Source organism: Aythya marila (assembly GCF_965140915.1).
Source record: "Aythya marila genome assembly, chromosome: 18".
Lineage (NCBI taxonomy): Eukaryota > Metazoa > Chordata > Aves > Anseriformes > Anatidae > Aythya > Aythya marila.
In genome coordinates this window covers 5981329-6006626 of record NC_139059.1, presented here as the reverse complement: position 1 = coordinate 6006626, position 25298 = coordinate 5981329, and the positions used below count along the sequence as shown (strand labels likewise).

Genomic DNA, 25298 nt, shown 5'->3' with positions numbered 1-25298 from the left:
TTGGGAAGAAGCTGGAAGCATGTCCTGCCCGTCTTGTATACAGCAGATCCCAAAATAAGATTTTCTGGACAGTCTTTTATGCAGCACACAGCTAGGCAAAGCCAGTCTTGTTATTTCCAGCAGGCAGGCTCTGTTGCCTGGAAAAGCAGCTTTAGTTTGGCATGAACGAAAGCCAATGACTAAAACATTGTATGAAATTGATTTAATAAGGTTCAATGATTGAAACAGGAAGGATTTCCTTTAACAATTTGTTACAGGCCAGATTCAGCCACTGTGACCAGCTCTGCCATCAGCCTAATTGAAATTTGTGCAATGAGTGGGGGCAACAATCTTTGCTCTCAATTAACTCTGAAGAAAAGTTGAATTTTTTTAAATCATTCTGATTTATCAGCTCTTCTTTCATCTCATTTTTAAAGAGGTCTGGGTATTTATACAGCTGTTTGGAATATTCAGAGGTACCATAATTCACAGATGTCATTTCACCACTATTAAACTGTATGTTTAAAAGCTAATTAGAGATCAGAACGTAATTCGTATTTCATTTGGAGGGAAGCAGGCAGGAATCTCCTACAAATACCCACTGCCAAGCCTCCATCTAGTCCCAGCCCAGCTGGTCAGGCAGCCCGCCCTGCCTTCTGGCTGCAGACTGAATGGGGTACATCTGGCATCTCCTAGGCTTTGGTTAAAAATATGAGAAAAAAAACAACACAGTTCTGCCATCGTTGCTTACCCTAACCAGCATCTCCTTTGGAAATACTTCTTGTGGTCTAACTGAACTTGTTTGTAGGGAAAAGTAACACCTTACGGTAGGTAGGTGAATCCCTTCAGCCAGATGCAGTGAGATCTGGGGGCAACCAGACTTCGGATTAGGTCTGATGCCTACAATCTGCCGGCCATGTTCCAAGGTCTCGGTGCGTGCTGCTGACCCTCTCCTGGCTGCCCTTGCTCTGAGCACGGCATCGTGTCTGCCAGCACCCCGATGTGGCTCCCGGCACCTGCTGCGAGCAAGGCACAGGGCTCAGAATGATCGGGGCTCCAGGGAGGAACTGCAGCTGAAGCTGCAGAAGGCTTCACGTGAGAAAATTCTTCTTGTGAAAACGTCTCTATTAATAAAACAGTAGGGAATGCAGAAAAGAAGATTTATCTCGGAGTAAAACGTTTCTCTGGGAGCTCCCTGAGGAGCCAGCAGCAGCTTGTTACGGAGCTAACATGTCTTTTACTGCCGCAGCCACATGAATAAGAAATATTTCAGCATTAGGAGCAGTTAAGAGAGGCACAAAGCAGGAAAGCTAGGCAAGCAGAACAAGTGGCTCTGAGTAACAAAACCCACAGCTACTGGAAAACCGTCTGAAAGGTTTTGACTCTGAAACAACCCGTGACCTAATTAGGTGGTACTGTTACTGGAGAACAGAGCGAGGAACAGAACAACAGGAGGGGGACACCAAGGGGAGGAGAAAGAGCCAGGCCGAAATACTTGGCCAACCAGCCCAAGCGAGAGCTGACCAAGGCTGACATTCATTTAACCAGCATGAGCACTCGGTGAGGCATGGGGGAGGCACAGATGAGAAGGGTTTTGCTCTGTGCACGTGGGCGGAGTGTGTTTTACGCAGAAATGAATGAGGTACCTGGACAGACAACATCAGCTTGTGGAGATCTGCAATGAACGAGGCATAGCCACATGGCTTTCTGTTACTATAATACAGCATTTTTCTCTGAGGGGGAAAAATGGGTTAGGAATCCCTAAGCAGCCTTGGAGGAAACAAGCATTGCAGCGAGTTATGGCAAGATGTGATAAGGATGCGATTTAATCTACATCTTCCCCGGGAGGATTCACCATCGCTCACGCCGAAGCAGTTTGGAGGCAGCTGATGTCCCTGAGCAGGATGAGTGTGGTTCCCGTGCCTGGGTTATGTGGGGGACATACGGCAGACGAGTCCCTGCAGTCCCTGCACCAGCAGGCCCAGCCACACCGAACCAGCAGCATGCTACTCTTGAGCTCAGCGCAGGAGTAATTACAAGAGTCATTGGGAACAGCCGCGTGGACATCACTGTGGGGTGCTCGGGCACCCTGTCTGCCCGAGACAGGAGGTCCTGGAAACCCAAAGATCCAAACCAACACCATGCTATGCAAAGGGAACTCCCCATGCTCCACGTTAAGCACCCTCTAAACCACCTCTTATTTGTCACAGCTGCTGTATTTTCTGTAAAAATGTCAGGCCAGACTCTTAGCTAGGATATACTGGCCCAGCACCACTGACTTCAGCAATTTAAGTGGTGAGATTCAGATATAGTTTCTCCCAAAGATACTGGGAGTGGAGAAGAGCTGGGCTGGCCAAATCCTCATCGCTTTTCAGCCAGCAGGGTTACAGGCTGAGCTGCAGCCGGCTTCCTGCTGTTCGCCTTTGGGGACAGCAGGAGAGCCCAGGAGGTGCAGCAGCCTCAGGGGCTGCCACTCAAGTACAGCAGCCCCCAAAGGACATGGTCATTCAAAGAAGGAACCAAAACTGCAAGGATCTGGCCCCGCCGTCAGCTGTTACCACAGATGTGTGGAGCCTTTGAACCAAGTTTCTTTAATCTCACATTCCTCTCTACTAAAAGCAGGGGTATGATTGCTCAATCAAACGGCACCAATAAATTGAGTCCTGACTTCTCTTCCTCTCGCAGCAGCGCTCAATATTCCCAGAGGAGCAGGGCTGAATCCTTCATTCCCTGTATGCTGGGACTAATCTCCCGCAGCCCCACAAAAGGGGCTGCCGAGGAGCACTGCCGTCAGGACGGGTGGCACGGTGCGGTCCTGCCCTCACTCAGCTGCAGGCAGCTCATGACTCATTCCCCGCACGGAAGCCGCACAGGCTCTCTGCAGTGCTGCAGGCTGCCTTCCGAGTGGGTAGGTTTAGGCAACCGAGCTGTGAAAGAACTGCAGATGAGGAAGGCATGGCACTGCCCCGGCCCTTCAGAGAACTGCAGTCAGCTCCTGCAGGGAGCGCAGCCAGCCCAGCCCTCCGCTGTGTTTGCGAGTGCCTCGGCTAGCTCACTTCCTACGAGCGTGTTTTTTCATGGCATGTGCCACAGGTTGTGCACGGCTCCACTAGGAACTGTTCAAAGCAGGGGCGCGCGCATACCTGCAGCGAGTGCGGTGTAACTCAGAGGCACTGGAAGAGGGTGCTCGGAGCCGTGCCCGCCCACACGCCCACCCACGCAGGCACGACGCATGCCGCAAGAGAAGGCTGTGAGCCCTCGTCAACAGTGGCAGCTGTGGTGCACAGGAAGATTAGCTTTTTCCCTGAGGTCAGAACTATTTAGGTGACTAAATCACACGTACAGTCACAATAGCCACCTTTCCACTGGGTTACGGTAACCTCTGCAGGGCTGGTATTGCTGCACTCACTGTTTGCTCCATTAAAAGCAAGCACAAATACTTCAGAGAACAGAGGAGTTCAGAAGGAACAGGAGCCCGCTGCACATTCTGGTTCTGCATCAGAAATCAGACATCAATGAAAAATCTCAGGAAATACAGCCTTGCCCAGCTAAAAACTCTCATCTTCAAAACGACACCACTTTACTATGATTTCAGTGCAAAAGGAACAGAAACAGCTCGCTGCAGTGCCAGGCTCCCCTGTTGCATCAGCAGTGCAAGAAGGGATGTGCAGAGCCCACAAAGGCATGCGAGACGCTGGGGAGGCTGTCCCAGCTCCCCTCTCGTGCAGACAGCTTTGCTGTAGGTAGCAGGCGCACACAATGCAACTAGCTCCCTCCTGAAAAGAAAAAGCTGACAAAGGGAGAAGGGTCAGGCTCTGCTTTCCCACTCCGCCTGGTTTTCTAAGACTCGTCTCCTGCAGTCTCACACCGCTCGTTAATGGCTCATTAGAGCAGGTTCACACTAACTGAAAGCAGAGTTGTGTATATTTTAACTCTGGCTTTTAGCCTGATGTGCCTCCCTTATCTACGACACACTTAACAAAAGACAACTTCTGGGGGTAAAATATTCATCGTTTCTTAATTCAAAGTTCTACTTACTGAGAACGGCTGTGGAAGTCGCTATAGGAAATCGCAGGGACTCTGAATCTCCCTCGTAGCAGCTAAGTTTCTCCCGAGTGGGACGTGAAGGCAGACCTGGGACACGCTCTGTGTCTGTGCTGGTGAGGGCTCTCAACTGTGCGTCGTTGCCAAGAAACCTGGGGTAGACTCCAAAGCCTTCAGATCTGCCCTGGCTAAGGCATTCCTAATCAAATCCTCCTCCCAGCAGGAGCATCCAGCGCAGCCGCGGGCAGCACGGAGCCGGGAGCAGCATCACTGCCTTCGATCCAGGTAACGCTGAACTTCCACACAGTGCTTCCACCAGTCCGAAATATTGTTAGTTTAACAAAGCAATTTCTATCTGAATTGGAACTAGCTATTAACTTTAGACTTATTTTGAAACAAAATAATTTTCTGCCTCACACTCTCCTGCTTTTAGCTGCTCAGAAGAGATCACCGAAACGATGGCAGGACTGAGGTTTGCCTTCAGGTTTGATGCCGAAGTCTTCAGTGGAACCAGGTATTTCTGAACAATTCTAAGGCTCTGCTATGCCAAAATCTCATGACTTGCAACTGCACAGCTCCTGAGAACAGGGAATTCGTAAAATCTGCTGCTGCAGTAATGCATATGAATAATCTTTTGCATTACGGCAACAGATTCTAGACAGCCAGGTCGCACGGTGCCAGCTAACATACACATTCACGGGCTCTATCTATCCCAAAGAACTCGCAGTCCAAAATAAGAGATGTACAAAGCTGCAGAGAGCAAGAAATAGCCAGGAGAAAGGAAGACAGCAAGCAGAAAGAAAGTTTGAAGCACAGCAGAAGTTAAACTTCCTCTCTAAAAAAATACTACCTCTCTGCTACCTCCCAAACGAGTAAAACAGCCATCATTTTAGGCTCCTACCCCTTTGAATTTGTTGCTCCATTCAGAAAATGTTGATTGTGGTGAAGGTTATTCTTTATCTTAGTGGCTGTAAGATGGAAAAGATTCACGAGATCATGGAAGCCTGGGCAAAACCAGAAGAAATGAGCAGGCATTTAGAGGTCCCCTTCTCCACTGGTCCTCTTACAGCTGATCTTGAATACAACCCAGCTTTCTCATTCAACATTATTTTTTGTTTCTACAGGTAAATTGATTATAATAAAAATGTTTACATTGTGCAAGTCAGATCAAAATGTTTTAACATTAGCATTTTGACTAATTTGACAAATTATTTTTATACTTTATATATTTTTTATATTTTCCTAAGGATCACAAACACTTCTGAGAATGAATTCTTCTCTTGAGTTAGGGTAGGCAATGTTTTTCAACATCTTTCAGTCTTTAACGAGACAGAGAAAAAAAACATTTCCTGCCATTTTCTATTAGTTAATCATAACATAGCTGAAGTTTATCGTCAGACTGAAACAACATCACATTGAATCCCATAAAACGTCTAAATTTAGGCATGATAGGGGCATATCAGACTGTGCCTTGGCACGGTCATTTTTGCAACTACTTTATCTAGAGCTGGCCCAAATGACGTTACATGAAGAATAACTGAACCCTGTTTATTTTAACTCTGGTACTTCTAACATTCAGATCTCTACAACAATGGAAATTTCTGGGCCTTTAATTTTGTTGATGAGGACTGCTCAAAGGAGGAAAGGTCAAACATTTCAAAGATTAGAGTTTTCAGCAAGGATACACTTTAATCTCCTTCTTTCCTCCCAGAGTTACCATTATGTGCCTGTAAGTAATTTAAAATGAACTCCTCATACAAAACCATGTGTGCATCATGTGTAATGTGGCTAAAGTAAATCAGTTAAATATATCTTCCCAGCAGGGCCTCAGTTCCTGATTGCAAACAAGAGTGGTGTAAAGGAAGGTGGCAAGCAAAAGGAGGCAATAAGGTCAAGGAAGTAGCAAGGAAAGATAACTATGGCTTTGCATATTGGTTTTTGCTCTTCTTTATACTCCAAGAGACACATTTATAAGGAAAATAATAAATTCTTCTGTTTCTAGCACTGCATTTGCAGTGCTGATCAGTCCTGGAGCAGGCAGCCTTGAACCAGCTTCATCATCCAGCCCAAAAGAGATTAAGCATGAACAGCTCTCCCAAAAAGAGAGTGTTAAGAACCCTGGCCATTGCTGCTCTGGGGAGTGAGACACCTGAGACTTAGGACACATTGCTGCTCCTGCAGGCTCAGCGCAGAGGACGGGGCAGCCCAGCTCTGCAGCAAGACAGGTGCTGGAGCATCCCTGGTGCCTCCCTGCAGCCCAGCCCAGGAGCAGCGATGGAGCCCGCTGCAGCTCAGGGTCCTTCTCCTGAGATCCAGAGGCTGCAGAGCAGGAGATGAAGCCAGCTCTCCCATACAGTTAGGACGTGCCTGGGCTGCGCAGTGCAAAGCAGGAGCGGGAAGGGCTCCATGCTCCACAGCTGAGACAGACAAAGATTACAATTAAATAAGCCCAGCATGATTAAAAATGTCTCTCTCGCACTCACAATTTCCATGCATCTTCCAAAAGGTCTAAATCTGAGAAGGTAAATTAACTCCTTATCTGTTCACACTTGAAGCTTTTTAAAAAACAGGCCTGAAGGCTGGAAGAAGTTCAGCAGGCTGCAATGTTTTAGCCTTACATGGGAAAGTTTGCCTAACGAAATGCTATGGTTTTATCAGACTGTTTCCTTCTGCTTCCTCTCTTGTGGGTAATGGAAGTTACACCCACTTCTTAGCTTTGACATGTGTAACCCAGAAAAGCCTTAGTTCACTGTAAAAATGCCAAGTGATATGTTTCTTTGTTAGAATATGTCTTGCGGCTCTTGTCGCATTCTTCTAAACATGTCAGGATAAACTAAATGCATTATTAACAGCTGGTGGAAAAACACCACGCATTAGCCATTCTTCTTCTGAATGGAAAAGAAAAAAATTCTGATGAAATATAGTTCACGCTATATTCCTAGATTGCTTTACTGGATAGCTGCCCTGTCTTTCACCAGCCTCAGGCTGAAAACAGGAATTCTGGAAGATAAATCCAGATACCCTAAAAAGAATTAAAAGAAAATGTGAAAATTCTCACTATTTTTTTTAATTGGTGGCAATTTCTTAAAATGTTTATATGATTAAGTGTTACTAATGTTATTAAAGTTATTAAATGTTTATACAATTAAAAAAAATTGTTAAAAACCCAGTAAAAATTAAACCAAAACACTCCACAGACAGATGTCAAAACGAGACTCTGAAATTTAAGCATAATTCCCTTCCTGCTATGCCAAAATGCTGTCAAAACCTGTAATTTAGGGTCATTTCAACTCTGACAGAAAACAGCTTTGCTGAAACATGGCCTGCCATTGGACTTGGCACTCTGTCCAGCGTCTCAGTGAGAAATGCCATCCCAAGAAAGGAAGGAGACAAATGATGCCAAGCTGCTGCAGCTGCACAGAAGCGGCGTGGGATGGGGACTGAAGGGCTGGGCTTTCTGCCCCAGCTGTGCGACCGGGCAGTACCTGCACACTGCTCCGGCCCAGCAGCAGGTCTGAATTCCTCCCGTTACTTCACATGATGCATCGCATGATGCGCGCTGCTGCGCAAAGTCAGCGGTGCTGCCCTGCCTCGGGATGCATCTGCGCTCAGCTACTCCCGCCTAGCAGGGGCTGCTGGCCTAATGCTGCTTTTGTAGCCCAGCATTGTATGGCAGAAAGGCTTCAATCTGCCTCCTCAATGCCTGTCAGAAAGCACTATAGCTGCGCTACAGCTGAAGTTTCCCTCGGTGCTGCAGCAAAACGACAGCTATTTATAAGCTATCTCACTTCCAGATCTCGCTTCTCCCTAGTAGGAGATACAAAGACACGTATAAAAGGCAATTAAATAAAACACAATGGATTGTGTTAACTACTGGTAACCAAGAAGCCACCTTGATCCCCTTCTGAATCTAAGATATTCACTGCGTGACACTGCGGCCTCAGCTCACAAAGACTTTTCAATTTCGGATTAAACACGTCGCATTGGAAATAGCTCTGGTAACCCCCAGCAGCAGATTAGAGCTGGCAAAGAGGGAAGAGAATGAATGGCAGGGGGAAGACAGAGGGGTTAAGCATTTGCATTGGGAGAAGGGGTGCAAAGGAAAAACACTGTTTTGTAAAGGGTTTCATTATCTTGCCACGTTTCTGGAACCTGGGAACTGTCTGGACCATGGGAGGATGAGGGAAATCATGCGGACTAGCTCTTCTTACAAAGCCCGATTCCACTTTCTGGAGCTCCAGCTCTTGAAACATTATCAAAATCTGGGGGAAAAAAATATTCTGAGAGACCTAACTGATAACTGCACCAGTAAGAATGAGATTGGCTTGTGTGCCAGCCAAAACTGGAGAAGGCAGATAGAGGGAAGGACACAGAGCCTCCCAGCAGCGCCTGTCCGAGGTGGCAGCTCTTCCATAGGCAGACTTCATTTGCTGCCAGCCTGCAGGACTGCTGCTGAAAACATGGCTTCTTCCTTCCACGATTTTCATGCAGAATTTATTGCTGGTTCCTCTCCAGATGATTCACATTTAGCCTTAGAGGCTATTTTTAGCTGCTTTTCTTTCAGCACTTATTCTTGGAGAGTCCCTGCAATACACGTGGTCTCCCCTCCCCTGGCTCCTCTGGCGAGAAGCACCACGAGGTCGGCTGCTGAGAGCAGGGCTCACACCTCGCTCATCCCTTCTGTGCACAGCAAAGCCCATCACAGCACTTCTGAGGTCAATAGCAGCGGTCTGTATCACCACAAAGATAGGTAGTGGAAAGAAAACAAACCAAGGAAAAACAAACACACTCCAGGTCCTCGGAGTGTTTGCAAAGCCATTGTCAGGCTGGTTGGGCAAAGGTCTGATGGTCTGGACACACGAACAGACAGCAAAGCTGAAGGCACACACACATAATGAACGCATACAGAGGCGGCTGGGTACAATGGAGCCCTGTAAAGCATGAGAAAATTGCTGCAATTCGTCTGGGGTAAACCTGACACTGAGACATGAAGTTAGGGTCACATAGTGCTCCCAGCATTATAAAAGGGAGATGTTAAATAACCCATCAGTGTGTTCATGGCCAGCACCATGGTAGGTGTACGTGTCCTTTTGAGCAGGATTCTGATATCTTCAGGATTAGTTTTACAGCTTTGACACAGACATTGTGGGACACGGTTAGCAGCACAACCACATAACGTTACCAGCCCAAGAGGCAGCTCCACAAGCAGGAAAGCTCCACAAGCAGGAAAGCATCAGTCTACAGTGACTTCTTTCACATATGGGAGTAGTATCGCTGTATTAAATCATTTTTACACTGGCAAAGTCACATAAATTAAGGCTTGTCTTGCTTTAACTATACCCATACAAAAGCCTATTGTTTTGAACCATAAAAGTTGAATATTGTTGAGGTTCCTGCCTCTCTTCCAAATGCGGTTGACATTTTCTAACAACTCTAAATTTTCTGAGGCATGAGAATGGGACACATACATACGTGCTGTGCACACATACACCACAGACATTGGGAAACCTAACTAAGATAGGAGTAAATTAGCTGGAGGGAGAGGTGAAAACACACTCAAGGTATGAATGTTAAGAAACCTTTGACTGAAGATTGTAATTTTTATCTGTGCAGTCTTACCTGGTTTACAAGTAAGTCTCTTCTCTACCATGGAGAGACTCAGCATGCTCTAATACATAACCTTAACTTTTAAGAGCATTTTGTATATTGATTCCAAACGTATGACTCAAGCTTGTTAGCTTATAATCTGCTAGGTTAGTAAGAGCTCCTAGGGAGCCAACATATGGGTGTACTTATGAGCATGTTAACAGCTGTAGTAAAGTAGCTAAGTCCATTACACTGAGCAATGGAGTTGGTTGTACTCTTTTCCCGTTGCCAACACAGCAATTATTAGGGCTGCTGTGTGCTTCAGTAGACTAAAAGAACTGGCAGACCAAATTGATCCCAGGAGTAATTCAAGAAAGACAGAGGAGTTACACCAAGAGTCGTGGCCCACTGTGTTCCTCTCCTTGAAACCCTCACTTGAAAACATTAGCTATTTGCAGGCTGGAGTCTAGGCTACTAAATGGTAATTAGACAGCTACATGGGAAATAATTACCTGATTACGAGATGATTAATTAGTATTCTGTCAAGATACGATTATCCTGGCATCTAGGGAATACACTGCATTTCTTCTTAGCTCCTTACAAAATGATGACAGCAGCATAAAGCACTTCTGCCCTAAATCCCTACAGAAAGGAACAGCAAAAGAGCACAGACAGCAGCACTCAGCACCCAGGGGTCTAATGAGGCTAGAAATATGCATGGCAGACTGACATAGTCCAGTCCTGTGATGACAGGTCAAAAACAGACAAGGAAACAGCTTCACAAACAGCAAGAACCAAACAGGATCCTACCTGCACCATCCCTCAAATACACTGAGCCACTTTTGACCGCAACCTTACAGTGGGAGACAAGCAACTTCTGGCTGCCTGCGTATTGCAGTGTAAATGCCACACTTTGTCAGACAAAATCAAGCCTTGCAGAATTTTATAGATGCCTACAGGGACTGGAGGATAACAGCACAGGTACCTCTGAGGGCCCCTGAAACTCCAGTAAAAGGCAGGAAGGCTGACACGGCAGGGAGAGGCGAGATTTACAACACAGCTCCTTCTAACAGAACACAGCCTGACCTAATTAGTTGAACGCCTGTTTGTACAAGGGTGCAGCAGACCTATAATGGCCCCCTTGGCTGCTTTTATAAACTAGAAGTAGATTTGACACCTACAAATCTTGCTGGGCTGGTAGCTTCATAAAGTAGTGCAGGTGAGCAAGAAATTAATTTGCCTTCAGCACCATTTGCATCAGAGCTTTGATCCTTCCCCGGTCGAAGCAGGGCAGCCCTGCTTTGCACTCTGCCTTTCACCCAGGCAGGCTCTGCAGAACAGGGGAACAAGAAAAAGCATTCTGGAAAATGATCAGCACATGAAATTTAGTAACAAATTCCACCTACGTGCACAAAGTACTGCTGAGTTTTATACGTGCTCAGATACAGAAGCAGTGTCAGCAGACAAGCCACTGGGGGAGACATGGGTACGGGTCCCCACTCGGTGACAGGCATCTCCGATGACCCCAGTGACACGCAGTCACCTGGCTCTTCAGTGGACCAGCCTGATTCTGCCACCTCTGACCTGGGCCTTATCAGTGGATAGCTCAATTTATCTTCTGCAAACTTGGGCTGAATAACAATTTCCTAGCTCCCAGAGGAGCTATGAGATGAATTCATTAGAGCCTGTGAAGGACTTTGATAGTATAATAATGGAATAAGTATTGTAGATAGTTTTTATGCTAATTCATTCATCTACATATCTGTGGCTGCCTCCTCCAGGAATTTAACAGATACATGGCGTGCAGAATAAATGTCTCAGAAGTAACAAGCCTCTGTACCAAGCCTGCAGCTCATTTCCATGTCTTGCCATGTGTGTACAGCCGCCCTGCACCTGCCCTACCAGGACAAGTGAGACCTCCTGTAAGATAATGGAAACTGACTGAGCCATGAATGATGCCTCTTTGTGTATCTCCTGCACCAGCCTTAGGGGGAAAGCATCAGGATGGCAGCCCCTTGAAAGATCGCCTGGTGACAAATGCTATGCCTGCCCAGCTCTCCGGGATGGAGATGTGCAGGCAGCCTCTCGCTGGCTGCCCTGTTATTCCAGTCAGCGTTTTCCTCCTCCTGCACACAAATACCATTACAGCTTCTCACATTCATACCTTCTGCTGGGCCAGAGCCGCTCAACCCCTCAATTCCAGATGAACCCAAGTGCTCAGGTGCCCAACACCATTGAAAGGGACAGGAATGGAGTCCCCGTGCATGCTGGTGACACGAGGCCTCCCAGCTGCCACCTCCCTTGGAAGACTCAGCATTGCAGCCTGGGTGCTGAGCACACTGCAGTGAACTTTGCCCCTGTGTTACCCCTCAGCTAGACAGCTCCCAATTAACGACTTTGTGTCAGCCCAACTGGCTCTAGACAGTATTTTCAAATGTGACCACTATGAAAGGAAAAAAAAAAAAAGAAATAGGTCAAGAGGATTATGCAGGGTGACTAATGATTGCTGCATGCTGGGCTGAGATGTGAAGCCTGGCTATGTTTTCAAAGGTGCATAATAATATGTCCTGGTCTGACCTGTGGTGCTGTTGACACTTTTTCTGAGTTGATGCCTTCTCACAAATGCCCATTAGGCTGGAAGCTTGGACGCCCCCCATGAATGATGGCAGCGGAGTGGAAGGGCTATCAAACTTCGCAGAACTCCCATTAAGTTTCACTTCATTTCTTAAAAGCCAGGCAGGAGGACAAGTATTTAGCCATCCAGGCCTTTTGGAATTGTTTGCTGAGGAATGTGCCCGCTGCTCGCAGGCTGTGGGACACAACGTGTTAATACTCAATTCCCTGGAGCCGGGCAACAGGAATGAGAGGAGGGGGCTGCTCTGCTTGGCACAGCTGGCACTCAGAGGCAGGGGAGCATGCTCTGCCAGCCAGCTTGCCATCCAAATAGCCAGAACTAATAGTTTTATCCTCAGCTATTGCTGAGCTGAACCCAGAGCTCCCTACAGGGACTCCTGACCAACAAGTGATGTGGCAGGCTCAGAGAGCCATGGAAAACAGCGTTTCATTTCTCTCAGAGCCCCTTCACGGATGAGAGTGTAAGGACAATCACTGAGAAGCCTCCTTCACAAGCACAGACATACCAGGAAAAACATAACCTCCAGTTCAGCTGAACTGCAAGGAAGATCTGGAAGCCATCTCACCTCAGGCGCTGGGGGCCAGCCGGCACACACGGGCTGTCAGCAGCCGCCGGGTGGCATGAGGCGAGAGCGGCTGGTGCTGGGCCTCGAGCAGGAAACAGTGGGTGCAGAGCTGCTGGGAAAGGCAATGTGCCGCCTTCAATTCATGTAACTTTTGTCAGAAAGCTGCTGGGAAAACTCCTGGCTATAGGAGAAACGTGCAGCTGTGCAATGAAGCTGAGGAGCGCAGGCGAAGCTATGAGGGCAGGAATGCCACCGAGGCCTTCCCAAGGTGCCCTGACAGACTTCCCCCTGCACCTGGGTGACTCCACATCTGTACAAGCAATGAGGGAACTCAGCACGTACTCACATCTCACAGACACCTTTCAAATAACCTCAGTTTTAATTCCCAGGAAGTTCTACACAGTCAAAGAGCAGAAAAGCATTGCTGTAGCAGGGGCAGTCCTCTGTGACTGACAGGGCGCAGCCCAGGCAAGGCCTTTCAGTACAGACTTCAGGCTCCCTGCCTCTTTCCTCAAGGCACTGCTCAAAATTTAACAGAGGATCAATTTTTGCCCCATTGTTAGGTCTCTGCAATCATAGGCAGGGAAGAAGATTTTTGCACAAGCTCCTTGATTTAGACCAACCGAAAAGTGACAAGAATACTTTTCTCGCTTTTTTAAAGCCTGCCTGAGCCCACAGGCTGATTGCTCCGTAAATCAATCTCTTTTCCAAATGTAAAATCTCCCATTGCTCATCCCCTGTCTTTCATCCTAATTAAATACTGATGTGAAGTAATCAGCATTATTGTCAATGGCTCTGGTACTGCCCAGACACTTCTGAATATAAAGTATTAGGAGGAAACGAAGCCAAAGAAGTTTTTCCCACAGACAAGCAGCGTGGACAGAAAACACCCATGCAAAGGGGTGGAAACACCACTGACCCAGGCAGGACTTCTTCTGTAGGGCACAGCCATGACTCCAGTCCCAGCAATTTGCAACATGAAAAGAAGTGGGAGATTTAAAAGAGCTGAAGGAACAATGCTGCCTACACTCGGGGAGTACTGGCCCAGTGTCCTGTGAGAGCACTGATAGCACACTGCCATAGATTGCTGCTCTGCTTACCTGCTTGTAAGCACCACGCACAGACAGGAGCAAACCCACACCTTGCTGTACTGCCAGGAGCTCTCTGCTGGCTTTGGTAAGCCATCAGCCATGGACAGCCCTGTCTGCACTGCGAGGTGCCCGGGCAGAGGCCTTGGTGCCACGCTGCTCCAGCCCTTGGGCCTGGCCCCCACATACGCCCCTGGCACAGCTCCACAGCTCAGGCTAGGGGGCCATGCTGTGGCCATGTAACTTTTTTTTTTTTTTCTTCAACAGAAATGCTTTATTTTGCCTCAACAAACCAAAACACGGCAAGCTGTATGAAGCAAATTTGCAGGCCTATGTTTTATACTTTAGCAAGGCACCCGGTGGCTGCAGGGCTGGCCTGGCTGGGGGCCTGCAGTGCCCATGTCCTGCAGAGAACAGGTCATGGGAGGGCCCCTCTCTGTGCTGGATGCGACTCAGCTTCCCTGCCACTGCAGAAGAGAGTCAACTGCCTCCAGTTACCTTTCAAATTCTGTTTTCATAATCTGGTCAAATTAAAATACTGAAGTGCTCTTACATGCTGATCCGTGCCCTTGGCACTCACCTCTCCCTTCTTATTAATCACATTCAATACGGAAGTGTTTAGATGCCATCAGAAAAGAGCTCCTGTGAGGCAGCGAGCTGTCAGCGGGGGGGAAGCTCTGGGACCCCACATCATCTAAGAAGCAGCTACAGATGGTGAATTACCATAGGAAACAGAAACGCGTGTGGTCCATGTGGTTCTTGTTACCACGGGCTCTTGTGGAAGTGGCATGAGTGTGAAGGCAGCCCCAGCCTCCCCGAGCAGACCTGTGCAAGCTGTGCTAACAGAGACCAGCCCAGAGCAGACAGGGAAGCATGCCCTCAGACAGTCTGAGCTCCTGGGAGCTGATTTGGGAGAGTCCATCCTCCCTCGAATATCAGATTCCTTAATAAGAAAGAAGACACTGCACGTAAAAGCAAGATACTTGCATTCTGCATAGTCTAAATCCAACTAAATATGAACGTTTGGTGTGTAAGTATTGATATGCTAAGAAGAGTGCTGGTTGCTTTCCTTTCACAACTCTTCCTTCTAAGGTTAAGTGCTCCTGTTCTTCCAGGGGAGAAGCAGAGTGTCCCATATGACAGGCACTATACAATCAAGTTTCTTTCTGTAAAGGTTTTTGATCTAAAAAGATTACCTACAAGCTAGAAGAAAAGCATGTCACTCAGCAGCACAGCAAGCAGCACCCCGGCTCTAAGTCAGGAAACATCTGACAATTTGTTCATGGGGAAAAACTAGTCATCTTTAATAGTTGTAAAGAAAGTGACTGAGGACTTTCCCCAGCCCTAGAATTTTGCTTCACGAAGCATGAGTCAGTGTTGTCAGAACGTTTCACTGCTAAAGCTTTTCTTTGTAGACTAGCAGGGCATTGGTCATGCTTGGCAGGGCATGTGCTGTGGTATCTGAGTACAAACTCTTTCCTCTTTGATTTGAGTACCACAAAACGGCATAGGATGTCTCCTGATAGCAAAGTTTTGCTTTGGTGCAGTAATCTGAGAAAGCTTACTCAGTTTTTTTTCTTTACAGGCAAGGAAATGTATTAGACAACAGGTGAAAACTGAGTTCACTACACAAGACACCCTTTGGTAATTTCCCAGTAATATCTCACATTTAGCTTTGCAATGAGACAAACAGAAAGGTTTTATGTCAAGTTTCAAAATACTGTGTAAGTACAAAGCCAGCAATTTACTCTTTCACTTACTGACAGCTTCGCAGATGAGAAACTTGTGGCAGCTCCTGAAGCTAGATAAACCCCATAAAGAGTGATTCATAAAGGAATGGTTGTTCATCTTTGTGCTCAAGAGTTCAGAGGTAAACAAATATTTATGAAAGGCAACGTTTATCTACTAGTCTCACAAAATACCATGCATTACTCATGTCAGATCTCAGAGATGCAGTAAAATACTGACTTCATTCATTATTTACGTCTCCTTCCTCACTCTTCCACAGGGTTAAAATCAACTTATAAATCTTTCCTTGGAAGCACCTGTGTGAGTTCACTAAAAAAAAAATAATAAATAAATAAATAAATAAATAAAAGCCCAGAATTGCAAACAGTGTTGGTTTAAGATAAAATTTTCACAGACTCTTAAAGCCCAAATCCCATGCTGATGTAGGTGACATTGATTACTAGTCCAGAGCCCCACGTTTTTGCAGTACATATGTGTATAGCAAGAGTCCTGCTAGAAAGGAAAGGAGAGCACCAACAAGGTTCTCAGTGGCTTTTCTTCAGGACATGCTATTTGCCCCCAGAGGTAAAAAAGCAAAAGCAAAGTCACAGCATGCAGGTAGAAAATACATGGTTCCAGAGCTCTGATGGTCATGGTCTAGAAACAAGAAAACAGAAGTTTCTGGGTTGCTGCTGATAAGCTGGTCATCTTGGTTTCTGTTTTGTTATCATGAACAGACTCAAACAAACAAAAACAAAGGAACACTTATTTTTCACTTTAGCCACTGGCTTCATATTTGTCATACCAAACTCTAAAATTCCTCTTCCAACTTCAGCAATGGGAATTTAACCACAATAAAGACTTATTTGGCCTAGAGGTTGGATGGTGCGTGGGATCCTTTGGGATAACGGGTACTGGACAAAGTTAAACATTTGCAAAATATCAATTTTCCATAAGCAGCAGGTGAGCAAGAGAAACCATCCTAATTACAGCCCAGACTTCTCCCAGTTGGTTTTCCTTTTATTCACTAACCTTTAATCTCCTTCTTTTCAGGAAGCTTTTCTATCATATCTTTTTGTTGGCCTTAGATTTACTTTCCTCTGATTTGTAAGAATTCACTTCCTCCTCTCTTTTTCCTTCTTTCTTTCCTGTACTCCTGTAAATACCCGTTAAATAAGCTGTTTTTGCACACCAATCTCCTCAGCGTGCAGAGCTGGGGTTTGCCCGCACTGTGCTCAGGCACTGTTCTGCACTATGAACGGGCGAAGGGAAAGTAGGACGTTAGTTCTTCACTCACTCGTGATGTGAGCTCTCCTGTACAATGCACTGAGGAAAATTTCGGTTGAGCACATTGTAATCATTTTGAGCCTGCAGGCCAAATACCATCAGATATGCCTAGAGAAAAAAAAAAAAGGATGTAACTGGTCTATGAAATATTCTGAGGAGTTCAACAAGAAGCCAGTGGGGCAAAGATCCTAAGAGACAAAACAGTCTAAAAGTGTTTTATGGCAGAACCCCCTTTCAGAGATCTAAATATGAAAAGCAATTTTAATTCTGAAATTTAAAAAACAAAAGAAGACCCCGGAGGAGATGAAGCTGTAGGAGTTATAAGGAGGCACTATACAGAAAAAGTTCCTACTCTAACAATCTTAAGAGCTTACAGAATGGGAAAAGAAAACCCACCAGGAACATATTCTCATTTCTTTCTTACTCTTAGGTTGATTTTCACCATCTAAGAATATGACCAACAGTTCTTAATGGCTCCCAACACCCCCCTTTTTCTGGACAGGTTCCCATCTTCCACGACCATGCCTTAGGGCATCGTAACCATATGGTCCATCTCACGATTAAAGACACATGCCCCAGTTAACCCGACCAATCTTCCTCAGTGATGTTAACATTCAAGGACACAGTAATTAAAAACTGATGGGAGCAGCAAACAGCAACAATTCTTTGAACACACACATGCCAGTAAGAAACATGGAACAGTTCCTGATATAGAAAACTTCTTGCGGGGGATATAGAAGAACACTTGAGGCTCTGGCAAGCCCAACACATCCTTGCTGCAGCTGGGAGAAGGTGGCAGCATATTCACTATGTATCTGTTAAAAAGTTCTGCCCATTTAAACGGAGTTAGGTTTTGTATGTAGTGTGATAAATACACTTCTACCATGGGCAAGAAAGTTTACGTATGTATTATTGCCTTATTCTATAAAAATGTTTGGACACAGCTCTACAACAGAACTATATCGCATTCATGTAACTGGGCTGAAACTACCTAAGGGTAGTTTTGTTTTGGGAGCCTACATGCAGTGAAAGATGCAGAACAGGCTTTCAGAGGATAGGATTAAATTATTTACTTACTACTTTTTCTGTATCCTCTCGCTTGGAAATTGTAAATAAAATAAAAAATTCCACATTTACTTCAGCAGAAGCCCTGTCACGGGTTAGATATCCTGTTACAGCCAAGAACAAATCAAACTTTTGGAAGTCGAATTGTTTGTTATCATACTCCTATTTGCACAGACTGGGAAAAGCTCCATGGAATCACCCTTTTCAATATGCTTTTTTTTTCTTTTCTTTTTAAACGGCACTGTATCTACTTCATGCCTTCCCAGTCATGTTAATTTGAGAGCAGGCTGCCAGATTCACACTGTCAGCCCAAAACACTCATCAGCATTTGCATCTACTCTGTATCAACATTGCCATGGCTACATTATTATTCCAACTTAACCTTGCTAGCAGCTTATCACAATGCCATGTACCAAAACAAGCCCAGATCCAGTGTACACATCCACCCAAACAAGCTGCCTATCTGACGGCCTATGCTCCAGCTGATACCCAAGCCAGCTGGGTAATTACAGGAACAGCCTGGGTAAAAAGGTGTGCCAAAGAGCAAAACTCCTAATTAGCAACACCTCTCAGGGGCCTAATTGATCTTGTCTGGATTTCTGTAAACTTAGAAGATGTGACAGTCAATGATTTCTTTCCTATTTCTCATCCATTCAGACTGTAACTCTCGAAGCAAGCCCTGCTGCGCTCCCCTTCTAAAAGCTGCCTGGCAAGGTCCTGAGGGCACCAGCACCTCGTGCAGCCTGGAAATCCCTCAGGGACTGCGGTGACCAGAAATAAATCAGCTCCGTTCCACCCAGTTCCTGCTGAGTTTCAGCAGCCTCTTCTTGGCACGAAACTTCTGGACAGAAGCTGTGTTTCTTTGGCATCCTTACTCCAGCCATGGCCTCCGCGTCCCTGATTAAAAGAAGGTCAAGTAGCCCACATCTCTTTAATTTTTAATCGCAATTTCATGCTGTTATTTCAGCTGCTGGAGGCAGCGTAGCACAAATCCCGCAGGAGCAGTTCCTAGATACTCTCTTGTAGGCTGGCCTACTTTCCCTTCCTGTTGGGTTACAAATTGCTTATCACGGCCCTGATGTGTGGCGGTGCTGGGGAAGCGTGCCTCTACCCAATCACATAAATGCTCCACTGTAGCATGTAAAATAGTGCATTTTGATCCTTCTCTGGCTTCTAAAAATAGACAAGATAATCAAGATCCAATTTTTAGCTCTGTGAGCCCAGCTGAGTACAATGGTGTAATGTTAAGGGTAAATTGAACTGACGAACTGCTCAATAAACCTGCAGGTAGGAGGCACCGAACTGGGAAGGCCGGAGCCCACACAGCTTTGGGGGGGATTTTGGGACATTTCAAGGGCTGGGGGTGAAATGAGAGAAGGAAGCGGGAAAGGAAAAGCAGTGGGCAATTTTATTACTGTAATGGGTAATTCTGGTGGCACTTCCCGAAACTACTGAAATCAAGCATTTGAGCCCTAAATAACTGCAGGCAGTCCAGCAGCAGCTGTGTGACAGAAATTCCTATAAGATCCTCCTAAGGAGGATTGTTTTTTTTTTTAATGTAGGTGGGAAAACCCTGGCAATATACAAAGCACATTTTTTTGTCAAACAAGAGAAGGTTCCTCCAACAAAATACGTTGCTCTCAGTCTGATCAGAGAGACTGAAGAGCAAAAAGGATGCAGGGAAATGCTTTTAGGTTGCTTGTGCAAGGAGGGGTTTCAGTGGCTTTGTTTAGCCCGACCACCTCTTTGTGGCAGACTTTCTCCCCACAGTTTCAAAACAACCTGGAACGTGGCTTTACCAACCAGCTCTTACAGGCCTACACAGACCTTACAGACCTTTCTCCCAGTTAAAAACAAAACCATCACAACAAAAAATACCTAAGCCCATACTTTTTACTCCAAAGAGGTTTTATATTTCAGTTTCACAGCCTTCTCACTGAATATATTCAAAGAACTTTCTGTGTTCTCTTATCTTCTATAAACACGGCACAATTCTGCCTGAACAGCAAAGAGAAAAGAGGTGAGGCAGAGGAGGAAATAAATACAAAGAAAAAAAGAAAGAGCTAGTTTCAAGTTTATGATCTGGAGGGCAAAGATAATTTCATCCCGTCACACAAGTGGCAAGAAACCCACAGAAACCTATATGCACTGTCTCCTACTTGACTACTTTTATTACAGATACTTTGGTATTTCCAAAAGAAATATATCAGTGTCAGGACTGCTTCACCACCCTCTGACCGAGCAGCTATATTTCTATGACAAGAGAACAGAACAAAGTGAGTGCTGTCATAATCCTTCTGCTTATATTGTTGATAATGCCATAGTCGAGACACACAAGCTAAAGTGGATAGATTTGCATTACAACAAACAACAGGTAAAAAGGGCTAAACCACAGTCACACTTACCTGAAGGATTAGATCAATAGGGACGCAACTTCCTCGACAGAAAGGCAGCAAGTTTTAGCTTTCCATAATTTCACAGCCTCTACCCAAAGCCTGATCCGCTGCCCAACTTCGTTTATCCACGGAGAAACAAGATGGGAGGAACATTTTGCCATGGCAACTGACAATTCCAGAAAACCACCCCCAAAACTGTGCTCAGTCAGAAAATCAGCAGATGAAAAGCTTGAAGATAACACCTCAGAAAGAAAAAAAAGGCACGGGAGAAAATGCCTGTTAAAGAGAGGTTCTGTCAAAGAGAAACGTGATGGGCTTTCAAATGGTAAAGCTTCTGAAGGTTGCACAAAACCCTACCTGGGCCCCAAAACAGCAAAATACTCAAAGAAGAGGCAAAGATAGCAAGAAATATGGATGCATGAGGTAATTCTTCCTCAGAGGCCTGGAAGAACACTGGCTGTAGCTTCACCTGTGTCTGAGCAGCAGCAGAACGGCCGCACTGAGCGGCCACAGCTCCGCCTGTCTGAAGCCCCCCAGCAAGCACAGCCCTGAGAGGTGGCACGGGTCGACTGGGACAATGCCACGTGTGAACAACTTCTGCTCCCTTGCTGATTTACGTTTCTATTACAGGAGAACAGCAGTTCACCTGCAGCAGCAGGTGGTTACAATTCAAAGCAGGTAACTGGCAGAATTTGGACAAAACACTGATATAAGCAAACTCAGCCCGGCTTTCCAGCCCCCCAAAAGACAGTGGTGAGCTGACCAAGCAGCACTGCACCGAGATACAGCATCACGATGGTGACAGAAGCTCCAGCAGCATCTCTGATGTCCCTCCCCAGTGCCAGGCAGACCCCTGCTGGCCCCAAAGACAGCGGGATTGCATCTGGAGGGAGCAAAACCCATCTGCTGGGGTGGTAGGGCAAGAATGAGGTGGGAAAACACTTCTCTCTCCCTAGGAGCAACTAGATTTCAAAATATTTTCTTGTCCCAGCTCAGGACGAGAAGGTCAAAACCTCAGATTTTTTTGAAAAGAAAATCCAAAGCACATTTTGAGAAAGGGACGAAATATTTTTGGACTGGGCCAGAGTATTTCACTTTTTCTTGTATTATTTGGTGTGCTTTTTATAAAACAAACAAGCAGAAACAAGACCAGGGAAAAGTAATTTACCCTCTGAAGACATCAGTGTGTGATGTTCCACCAAATCACAAAATTCAAGCTGGCTTTGAAAAAGAAAATACTCCTCAAACAATCTTTTCTGTGGCTGCTTTTGGAGGAGTCAGCATTTATTTTGTTGGAAGATGCCTGCCTTGCCCTGAGTGCAGCGCTGCTCATTCTCCGTGCAGCAGCTCTTCAGGGCAGCCTTTTGTAGTCAGCTTGAGCAGCCAGAGAGGTAGATGATTTTATGCAGGTGCTCTGTACCAAGGACACTTTGCATGTATGCACAAACATAAAAAATATAAATCAGAATATTGCCAGGTGAAAGCAGGCAATTTCCATGTAAATTAGTCCCAAATGGGTGCACGCTGCGCTTTTCATTGCTCTTGGTAATTGTTCACTGGAGGTTTCTTGGCAGTTGTAGTTAATGTTGCTTTCCGATGCTTGGAAAAAAATAGGAAAAAAAATGAATTGCTGAGTGCTGCCCTTAGAGGTTACAATAAACTTCTCAGCAGTGAAGATATTGCATTGCCTATGTATAATCCTATCTCGTCCTACCTAGGAACAAGGGCTTGTTTCTCTGTGACTTCACGGCTGTGCTGTATGAAGATTTTGGACAGAGCTGAGCTTAGAAGTGTCCTCCAGCAAGGGATTCAGGCAACAGCCTCCTCAGGAACAAACCCACAGTGTTAGCTTAGAAGGGTAGTCTAGAAGAAGCTCAGGCCTTGAGCAGTCTTTCTCCTGATTTCAGCAGGGGCTGGATCAATCCCTAGGCTGGGTCCCACAGAAGGCATCCCCTGAGATGTCGACTAGACACATTTCCCATGGGACACAATAAAAGCGGAGGGGAAGGAGAATCTGGCAGATTTAGGAGCATCAAATAGAAGCCAGACTTCTAGATTAGAAACAAGGGAACCTTCTGCTTCCTTTAGCGTGCCCAAGGGAGACACTCGAGCCAGAACATCCCGCAGCTGAAGCACTGGGGACATGCACGTCCCGCGTCCTGACTGCTGCAGCAGTGAAGATGCAGCCTCCCCCCCAGCTTGAGGAAAGATGTTAAGAATGACTTGTTCGTAATCACAGCGTGGGTCCCACGGTGACAGCAGGACAGAAGAGCCCACCAGCAGCTTGGAAAGGGAAGCAATTTGCAAACATACGCTGTGCTGATTGCTGCGTAGCACAAACACCCCGAGAGTCCCAAGCACAGGGAGGGAAGGCTTCACACGCGAGGCAGACACCGAGCAGCGACAATGCCAAACACACAATGGGAGCCAAGAATGACAGTGTGGGGGTGGTGGAGAAAACTGCAGGCTGATAAGAAACAGAAAAAAAACAAAGCTTCAATTTGCTGTGTTTAATACTGCTTCTCCTGACTGCCTAGGCTGTGTTTTTCTCTTTGGTATCAGTTGGAAAGATATTTCCAACTTAACATTGTAGCTATTGTTTCTGTTAAGGTGGGAGATTTGGGGTCCTTTGCCCAAACTTTGCTTCAGCCTCCAGAAGGAAGAGCAGTGAGCTGAATACAGCAAGGGTACACGAATCCAGTGTGATCCATGTGGGGAGTTTCCTTGGGGGCTCAGCCACACCAAGTCTGCACCAAGGACAAAAAAATCAACAGTCAAGCTCTGGAGGATGTGTGGTGCTCTCTGTAGCAAAGATCTGTTTTAATCTGTGGTGTCAGGTTAGCACTGTGCCTTTACTCTTTTTCATGGTGGACACTGCCCTAAACTTCTGGGAAACTAGAAGTGATAAAACAGATTTCTCTTGGGCTCGGGTAAGACTTGACGTCTTTACTTACTCCTCTCTTCTGAAGTGACCCAGAGGGGTTTGTTCACCAGCAAAGTAGCATTGCTGCAGCTGCCAGCAAGCCTGGTGAAAGAGATGTCCTCAATAGGAAAAAAAAAAAAAAAAAAAAAGAGTTTTGCTTAAGATGCAAACCACAAGAACAGAACTGCAAGTTTGAGTTCAATAAAATACTCAACACTTTCCTGGGCCCTGCTTTGCAATAAATATAAGAGACAGCACGGAGATCATAAGTGCAATTCCATGCTGACCCAGTGACCTATGCAAATGGCCAGTCACCTTTCCTTAGTCCCGCGGTGTCTCAGACTGCTATTCCCTTCCTCAGCCTCATGAAAAACGCATTTGGATCTCTGGCTTTTCCAGTGCAGATAAGTCCCTCTGTCCTGCCATAGGTGTTAGCAGACCTCCTTGAGCAACTGGTGGGAAAAAAACTTTTTTTCGGAAGCCAGTGGGGGACTCCTAATTGCTGCTGAAAATAATTTCAAAGCAGCAGATCAGCTAGTAGTCCCCGCTCCATCCCAGAGGCAAACACAATTTATTTGTCATGTTTCAACAATTTTTCTGCTGTTCATACAGTGTAATTAATCACTTGGCAGGCGGGTGAACACACACAGGACTGAAAAGGCAGCTCATTCTTTGACACACAGCAATCATCCTGCACCTTGTTAAGCAGCAGACTCCCTCTTATTTACAGATGACAGCAGCAAGAAAAAAAAAGGAAAAAAAAAAAAAAAGGGAAAACTGCAACTACTCAATACTGCACCAACGAATAAGAAACAAACAGCCTTGTTTAAAACAGGCAGCCTGCTATTATTGGAGCTTACAATAGGCTCTTCTACTGGGTTTGCATGTACAGCACTTGGGCATTGATTTCAGATGAAGAAGCAATTTCTCTTACATAAAAATGCATAGCCTGTCTCTTCACAAGCAGCTACTCAGGTACCCTGATACCTGGTGAGAGGCTCTAAGATCTTTCATTCAATCTCCTCTCCTGTCACCCACCCAGGTGACCTAGATTCAGGCTCCATTCAAATCTGAACAGCCAGAATATGCCAGCTGAAGTGCTCCAGATCCTGGTGCAGATTCCCTTTTCCCCAAAGTTAAGACACCTGGAACCAGGCAACTGCTTCTCTGTCCTGCCGGGAAGTCTCGGCCAGGGAGGTGCGGATGCAGCCAGCCTCATTCCCCTTTGGTCCTGTGGCCAGTGCCCGCAGCTGGCTGGGTGCCCAGCAGGGCCCTGAGCCAGCCGTTCACAAACGCTGGGCATGGGCACTTTGCTTTGTCTTAGCTGGCTGAATCTGGGTCTGGGTTTCCACACAGGTACTTCAGCTGTGGACTTTGTTGGTTGGCATCTCCTCAAGGCTAGCCAGGGCTCTGCAGCGCTACCAGGAACTTGCTGCAGAGCAAATCCTGCCCAGTGGGCTAGGGAGACTTGGGGTTCCCTTCAAACCACAGCCAAAACTACACTTGAAGGCACAGCAGCCAGCACTGGGAAGGGAATTCGGGGTGGGTAAGTCAGCTTCTGTCTTATTTAGAACATTTCCATTCTCTCTAAAGAGACAGAAATTATACCAATCACTTAAACTGCCTCAAAGAGAGCACATTACAGACTGAAACACCAAATCCAGAGACCCTGATGCATACCCAGGGTCCATACCCAGGGTCCTTGTTCACAGGTCTGGGAGTGGAGAGGCCCTACAGCTGCTAACTTGTACTGTTGCGGAATAGACCTGCTTCCCCCGCAGTATTTATAACCCCGTTCTTAACACCACAGAGCACTTTGAGCAGCACTTTCAAAAGCTTCTCCTGCGTAGCGCCAGAACTTTGAGGTATTGGCACAAGGTTGGCTGGGGGAGGACGAGCAGGGACCCAAACATTTTGTTTCGGGTCTGACACGAGTTTCCTAACTGCCACCCCATCCCAAGTTTCTTTGGACCAACTCTCTCTGTGTGCACGAACATTTTTG

The 25298-nt window shown here is 46.2% G+C and overlaps 1 protein-coding gene across 3 annotated transcripts in view; it reads right to left on the bottom strand.

Annotated features, from left to right (window-relative positions):
- The window catches only part of RAB11FIP4 (RAB11 family interacting protein 4), a 123761-nt gene that overhangs the window by 45773 nt on the left and 52690 nt on the right, over positions 1–25298 (bottom strand). Inside the window, exon 1 of one of the 3 annotated variants that reach the window (XM_082774882.1) lies at positions 4018–4113. The exons of the other annotated variants lie outside the window; for them this stretch is intronic. The gene's annotated coding sequence lies outside the window, so the exon portion shown is untranslated. Of the gene's footprint in view, positions 1–4017; positions 4114–25298 lie in introns of those variants that run through there. 3 annotated transcript variants of the gene reach the window in all.